Genomic DNA, 9,058 nt, shown 5'->3' with positions numbered 1-9,058 from the left:
CATAAAGTTTTTAAAGTCAGTGAGGCACCCATTAACAACCTTCCCATCCAGGGGTGGCAACGGGGCGGGTAGGGACGGATTTTTACTTTACCCGATCTCGCCCCGCCTTACAATAACCCGCATAAAATCCGCCCCTCTCCTACTCGCGGGTAGTAATTGGTTGAACCCAGTGACGGATCCAGAAAATTTTGATAGTGGGGGCGAAATATATATAACATGATAATAATTTTTATAATAAAAATATTGTGGTTACATAAAAAATTAACTATCAAATTATCTACTATAAATTTATGTATAAATACATATATTGTTTAACTTATTTTTAATATGTATTTTGTATTTCAAAATTTGTATTTTAAGATTTATTTTGTACAAGTGATTATTTTGTATATACATAGGATAATTGTTGTTATAATTATATTTTGCTATTGTAAAATATGATTAAATTTTAAAATATTTAATTACAAATTAAAATACTAAAATAGTAATTTAAATAGTAATGTATAATTTAAAATTTAATTTTTTATGTTTTATATGTCGTTAAATAATTATTTAAAACTCAACTTTCATACAATTAGCACTTGATGATATTTATAGTTGAAGAAGTTTATTCAATTAGTGAAGTTATTATAAAAAAACTAAAGCTAATTTTAAAAGAAGAAATACAAATGGATAAATAATATTCTTTCGAGTCAATTTTTAAGAAAGAACACCAATCTTATTTAAATTTGAAAATTGATCATTATATTGAACATCTAATATGAAATTCTCAAATTGACTATTAAGTGTCGAAAGTTGAATAAAAAATTATTGTGGGGTCAAATTTAATAATTTAGTGGGGGCAAATAAATATTATTATTATATACTACTCAATAAAATTCCAAATTGTAGTGGGGGCGCTTGCCCCCACACCCGTAAGAATAGATCCGTCCCTGGTTGAACCCTAACCCGCCCCACCCCTACTCGACCCACCCCTACCCGCCCCCTATAATTATTAAACTCTAATAAATAAAATTAAATTTCAAAATTTATATAACCATCATCACATACATAACATAAATTAAAGTAAAATTTTAATTATGATACAATATTATCAATCATTTTACAAATTATTTTACATATATTACACATATTATATATTAAAATTATATATATATATATATATATATATATATATACCGGGGCGGGTAGTACTTAAACCCGACCCCGCCCCGATGCGGGGTGGGTACCCGCGAGTTTGAGTGGTGTTGCCATCCCTATCCCATCCACGGGTAACCCCAACTGATACTCCAAATCTTGCAGCGTCATGGTGTAACACCCTACCATACTTAATCTTATGCTTAAGTCATAAGATTGAGATAGTAAGGTATTACGACCTCTAAAAATAGAAATATATAATAATAATAATAATAATAATAATAATAATAATAATAATAATAATAATAATAATAGAAAAAGATATACTTAACTAGGAACTTTGAAAAACGGGTAAAATAAAATTGCAAAATAAAAAAAATGCAACGCTCCGGAAACAGAATTACTTGCGTGCAAAGAAACCTATCGGCCAAAGATATGAATAAGCAAAAGAGCAATAGAGAGACAAGAAAATAGTGAAACGAGCTCCTGACTCAGCCTGCGAAGTCAAGGCTGGCCGGAAAATATATACATACATATACCAGTATCCCATAATACCCAAAATACAGAAATAAAATCCTGACTCTTCTGTTAGCTCTATGAGGAACAAAATAAACAAGTTTCTTGGAGAGCAAGCTAAGTACATATATATATATATATATATATATATATATATATATATATATATATATATATATATATATATATATATATATATATATATATATATATATACAATCATAAGACCCAAAATAACCCAGGGACTACTCCGCTTCAAGATCCAGACGCCTAGAGAGAAGCCTCTCGACCTGCATTTGAAAATAACAACACAGTATGGAATGAGAACCGGAGGTTCTCAGCAAGGTAAAGGTGCCACGTGTATAATAAATAAGGTCCTGGGAATTTCAGAGGCAATCCTAGAACTTCGTCATAACATTACAAAGCTTAGTTTCTAAATAAAGCCATAATTAGGGTAGGTAATCTAAGCTATTCCTATACTTACTCAAATTCAAACCTAACATAACCACCAACCCTTTTTCACCCTTCCTCTGTTCCTCTGCCATTCATAAATCATGCAGAGACAAGCAAACAAACAAGTTCACTCACAAGTAAGAAGAAGACAGTGTAAATAGCAAGAACAGCAGGTAGCATGATAAATATTCACTTAAGCAATCTCAAATAATGCATAGCAGTCAAAGCAAATAAATGAACATGATGCATGCCTGTCCTATGGCTGATGATATCATCTGTTGGTTATATAACCAATCCAACACGTCCTGGTAGCTAACCATGGACTGAAACACCCATGCAGAATAAGTGGGTTTGAGCTACAACCCCGTTGCTACTACCCGCTTAACCCAGAGCCAGTGGAGTAACCACTACTGCGGCTACTACCCAGGCGGGTGTTTAAAAGTTCAACTTGAAGTAAGTGGGAGACCCACTACTGCTGCTACTACGCAAGTATCACAACATACATTTATTCAATTTAAGTCAAGCATGATCATTATCAATTATCAAACATTGACCTGGAGCAAGCGGGACAAACCACCATCCTTGCTACTGCTCAGGCATCTCAAGCATACATTCGTTTATTTCAGATGAGTTCAATCATCCATCAACATATCACTATCACAAATGTTCATCATTTCCATAATATTTTCACCCTTCTTATTCATAATCCATCGTTTTAACCCTTACTTCACCCTCAAGTTATCTTAATTTCCTAGCTTCAACTAGTTACTGGACTTAGCACTATACTTTCAATCTAAAAGGAAGGAAAATGGAGGTTTAGAAGTGAAAGTTTGATTTAAAATGCCAAAATCCAGTTTTATACACTAATTTTCTATCGTCCATAACTTGCTCTACAAAATTCCATTTTTCACAAAATTGCTATCGTTTAAAAGCTTGTGAAAATAAACCACATTTCCATCCAAAGTTTGAGGAGCAAGTTATGGACCTCCAAAATTCATTAAAACCACTTTTACCAATTTACACCCAAACCTCATTTTCACCACATTCATATTCCTACCAACAAAACCTGTATCTTCATCATATATCAAGTTCCATTTCCTTAACAACCATTCCTATCTTACCTTTAGCTAATTCAACAAGACATAACCACCAATATATATCAACATGTATCACTTATATAAGCAACCCTTCATTAACATATATCAATTCTTCACATATATTAACCCTTCAACACATATATCAACCAAATCCCATTAATATACATCCACATCATCATCAACCCTTCGTTAATAATTTCAAGAACACATATTTAATACCAACAACTCATGATCATAAATCCCAACACTAGCTCAATTTCAAGAACACATATTCAATAACATCAACAAGTCATGCTCATAAATTTTCATACAAGTACAACCATAAATTGATCCAACATCTTCACAAAGCTAACCATTAAATGCCTTTAACCATTCAACTTAATCTATGGTTTTTTAGCCTAAGTTTTCACAACACCTTAAATGTTAAATGCACGAAATCTAAACCATACCTTGACCGATCACCGCGCTTGGACCAAGGCAGCCACACAAACACAATCACAACCCTTCACAAGCTTGAGAAACCAACCCAAGTTTTGGCTCCAATCACCAACAAGCTTCCATATGCTCTCAATTTAATTCTAATGCACAAGTATCTACTTAATTCACACCTAATTCATATACTTGTCCCAATTTCATATTTCTCATAATAAATACAAGATTAGACTAGGGTTTAGGTTGTCCTTACCGTGCCCACATGCGTAACAACTCGAGCTCAATAAGCTCCGCAAGCTAAATTAAACCTAAAACACCAAATTATACAAAATCTCAACACCAAAGCCCAATAAATTCAGAACTAGAAATGAAAAAATTGAGGAAGAAAATGTGGCTTTCTTACCTTACAATGTTATGGGCTTTGTAGAGCTCAACGCCGCGATTGCGTGGCCACAAATGGATCGTCAATCGGAGCTCGGAGCGAGAAGTTATGTGAATTTGAATGAAATCAAGGGTTTTGGAATCTTCAATATGTTCTTCCCCATTTTGGCTCTGCCCAGCGTGTTCTGCATGATGAATGGAAATGAAATGAGCTTCAGCTCATTATATATAGTGAGTTGGTTGGGCCCACAGGCTCGATTTGGGTCCGGTTCGACCCGTTTGGCCCAATCTTGGGCTAAATTTTTCGAAATTGGTGTCAAAATTCTCGTTTTGACGAACTCTATCCTATTTTGATATTAGTTTTGCATTTTTAATTCTCCTAATTAAAATTCAAATTATTGACTAATTATTTACCTATTTTAGCGGGATTTACATCCTACCCACTTAACTCAGTTATCTGAAAAGAGGTGTGGGTAGTCCTTCGGTATAGTCAGAGTTTCTTGAAGCTAGCCCTGTTACTCGAAACGTCTATCTTCTTTCATTTTAAATGGCTTAAGTGGTAATACATGAATTTGTTTTAGAAGCGTGTTTCAGAAGTTACGAAATATAGAGTACGTCGAATAGGTTCAAAAGTTACGGTAGAAATCTATTTGGCACGCCTCTGACCATTAATACTCTCCAAAAATTGAAATAAGCTAACTTAGCGGGTTTTAACTTTCTTGTTCTTGATTGCTCATTCGATTCTAGTCATCGAAGTAATCTTTCAGAGATAGGTGTCATTTTCCTTCCAACTTGAAAAGTCTTCTTCTCAAATCTGCCTAACTCTTTGTCGGCTTTCATAGTAGGAATTCTAACTCAGATTTGCGTAACTTTTTCTTCGGTGTCTCGGCTATCAAATTCAGGAACTAAGGTATTCGATGCTCTAGTAATACAGGGGCATTTAGTGCTCTGTGAAGCTCCATCCTTTATCCTAGTCCTCGACGATCTATTTTGAAATCGGTAATTACTCTTCTTTACTCCCGGTGTAGGACCTTCAATGGTTGCAGCATTCCGATTTATGCTTTATTCTTTATTTCTGACTACCCAAAGATATCTTTTTTGATTCATGGTACGTCTTAGCAGTTTCAGGGTAAGTTTGAAAATCCTCTCTCGTAAGTTTCGGAAAATAGTTTCTCATCTCAACTTCCGATCTCGACACATAACTCTCTCTTAGTATCTTCCTGATTCAACAGGCCTCGATACTCTTATTTGCTCCTTATCACCATTATTGCGCTCCCTAAATCCTTGACTCTACGATCTCTATTCCGACATTGGACATATAAATCTCTTCTTAATTCTCTTTTGTTTACCAGACTTCGACATCCTCGGTAGGTCTTTATCGTCTCTTTACACTTCTCGCATTTCATCTTTGCCATATTTTAAAACCGCAATAGATTTAGTTTGACTCCTTTAGCTATACCCATGGTATCCAATTTAAAGTTCCAACTTACTTAGCCTTCCTTCCTCCAAAATTTATATCCACGCATTTCCCCAGAAACTTCTTACTCAGGGCGTCCATTACCACTTCACGATGTTGTATTTACATGTATCCTAGACCCCTCTGGTAATGCATCACACTAATTTCAAGTTGTCAAATAAGTTTGGGTATTCTGATTACTGGATTTAGGGTTAATCCTTCTCTTGGAGTTCAAAAGCTCTCTTCATGTTCAAGTATCCATGAAACCAGTGTATTTCTAGCGCATTAAATTAATCATAGGCTTTGTGGTCGGCAAGAATTTAAAGCTCCAAACTCTTTTTGACGGCGCATGCTTACATGCTTCATCTTCCGTATCCAAAAGTCTTACTCTTAAGGAATCAACATCTCAACAGTCAAAGCTATATTTTATATGTGATACTAATATAGGCTCGAGTTAATTTTTAAAAGGACATTAAGCTCAAAAAATGAATGAGCAATATAAACGGTGTTCGTAATGAGTCAGAAAGAAAATCTTGTACACAGTTAATCAGGATTATATCGAAATGATGGAATGCACAAGGAAAGGAACCTAGGTGCATCTCAAGAAAAGAGTTCAAATTAAAGACCTCTTGTAGAAAGAACAGAGCGTACAGAGTCAAAGAAGTCTCAGCTGATTCTGAAGAACATGGTTTGCGAATAAGGGCAACTCTAGTCATAGCGAGCATACAAGATTCAAGGATTACGCGTTTATACCAGGACAAGCTTATACTCATCCTGGAAGAAACAAAATTCATGCACACAAGGAGTAAAGTTAGAGAGGTAGTCAAGCCATTTAGAAAGAGCTCCGGATAGAATGTCAATGTAGGTCTCAAAAGAAGGATTAGATCGAGTCGTGAAGGTTTGTTAGGACACTCTCTCTGCATAAGGCTTCCTGCTATTCTCTTCCTTCTTCTCCGGCATAACCGGCGCTTCCCACAAAGAAATAATTGGTTAGATGATTCTCTCTTCTAGTACTTCCTTCCATTCAAATCCTAAATTCTACCGATTACAACAATATCTTTGCTTGTGGTGCGATTGAAGTTAATCCGGCTTCCGGTACTAAGCCCATCGCAAACTCGCTTTTTCTCTGAAATGGAAGTTCTGACAGACCTTCAAGAACTGTCTTAGAAATTCCCTTGTATAGAGGGATCTGGTTTCATCTTCACTTACCTCTTAACAATTAACAGCTAAAGATTAAATTCGCTCTATTCCTTTTCCTCAAAGTTTCACCGTCACTGGATTCCGAACAATAACTCCGCGTAGCCCTCAACACTCTAGATTCCTTAGATATGGTCCAACCTGCTTACCCTATGTCACTTAATCCTTAACCTTCCAAAGCCTAACCACTCCTCTAAGTTAGCTAAGTATCACTCCGTCTCAACAACCACTAGTTTTCGACTAATCCTCGACTTGGACCTCATGATTACGCTCACGACCGCGCCCACGAGATGCCATTTGGTTCCTGTTCACACCAAACAAGTGATATCAAGGTGATCAATCTCAATATCTCAAGTTCAATATTTCAAAGTCTCAAATGCATGCTCATGAGCATTCATGTCACATATATCAGTTAGATACCCTAAATAGCATGTATAGACACCCAGAGTATGCCCAGAGGCATAATTAGTCCGTCCCTCAGGCTCTATAGGAATGAACTGCTCTGGTACCATAATGTAACACCCTACTATTTAATCTTATGATTAAGTCATAAGATTGAGATAGTAATGTATTACGACCTCTAAAAATAGAAAAAAAAAAAATATATATATATATATATATATATATATAGAAAAAGAGATACTTAACTAGAAGCCTTGAAAAACGGGTAAAATAAAATCATAAATAAAAAAATGCAATGCTTCGGAAACATAATTACTTACGTGCTAAGAAACCTATCGGCCAAAGATATGAATAAGCGAAAGAGCAATAGAGAGCCAAGAATATAGTGAAACGAGCTCCTGACTCAGCCTGCAAAGTCAAGGCTAGCTGGAGAATATATACATACATATACCAGTATCCCATAATACCCAAAATACAGAAATAAAATCCTAACTCTCCTGTAACCTCTATGGGAACAAAATAAACAAGTTTCTTGGAGAACAAGCTAAGTACATAGATACATACATATATATACAATCATAAGACCCAAAATAACCCAGGGACTACTCCGCTTCAAGATCCAGACGCCTAGCGAGGAGCCTCTTGACCTGCATCTGAAAATAACAACACAATATGGAATGAGAACCGGAGGTTCTCAGCATGGTAAATGTGCCACTCGTATAATAAATAAGGTCCTGAGAATGCCAGAGGCAATCCTAAAACTTCGTCATAACATTACAAAACTTAGTTTCTAAATAAAGCCATAATTAGGGGTAGGTAATCTAAGCTATTCCTATGCTTCCTCAAATTCAAACCTAACATAACCACCAACCCTTTTTCACCCTTCCTTCGTTCGTCCGCCATTGATAAATCATGCAGAGACAGGCAAACAAACAAGTTCACTCACAAGTAAGAAGTAGACAGTGCAAATAGCAAGAACAGTAGGTAACAGGATAAATATTCACTTAGGCAATCTCAAATAATGCATAGCAGTCAAAGCAAACAAATGCACATGATGCATGCCTGTCCTATGGCTGATAATATCATTTGTCGGTTATATAGCCAACCCGACACGTTCTGGTAGCTAACCATGGACTGAAACACCCATGCAGAGCAAGTAGGTTTGAGCTACAACCCCTTTGATACTACCCGCTTAACCCAGAGCCAATGGAGTAACCATTACTATGGCTACTACCCAGGCGGGTGTTTAAAAGCTCAACCTGGAGCAAGTGGGAGATCCACTACTGCTGCTACTACCCAGGTATCACAACATACATTTATTCAATTTAAGTCAAGCATGATCATTATCAATTATCAAACATTGACCTGGAGCAAACGGGACGAACCACCATCCTTGCTATTGTCCAGGCATCTCAAGCATACATTCGTTTATTTCAAATGAGTTCAATCATCCATCAACATATCACTATCACAAATGTTCATCATTTCCATAATATTATCACACTTCTTATTCATAATCCATCGTTTTAACCCCTTACTTCACCCTCAAGTTATCTTAATTTCCTAACTTCAACTAGCTACTGGACTTAGCACTATACTCTCAATCTAAAAGGAAGAAAAATAGAGGTTTAGAAGTGAAAGTTTGATTTAAAATGCCAAAATCCGGTTTTATTCACCAATTTTCCATCGTCCATAACTTGCTCTACAAAATTCCATTTTTCACAAAATGGTTATCGTTTAAAAGATTGTAAAGCCATCTTTTAGCTGAAACAAACCACATTTTCATCCAACATTTGAGGAGCAAGTTATGAACCTCTAAAATTCATTAAGACCACTTTTATCAATTTACACCCAAACCTCATTTTCACCATATTCATATTCCTACCAACAAAACCTGTATCTTCATCATATATCAAGTTCCATTTCCTTAACAACCATTCCTAACTTACCTTTAGCTAATTCAACAAGACATAACCACCAATATATA

The sequence above is a fragment of the Arachis hypogaea genome, chromosome 10, assembly GCF_003086295.3.
Source record: "Arachis hypogaea cultivar Tifrunner chromosome 10, arahy.Tifrunner.gnm2.J5K5, whole genome shotgun sequence".
In the NCBI taxonomy this organism is placed as follows: domain Eukaryota; kingdom Viridiplantae; phylum Streptophyta; class Magnoliopsida; order Fabales; family Fabaceae; genus Arachis; species Arachis hypogaea.
This window is presented reverse-complemented; position numbering follows the sequence as displayed.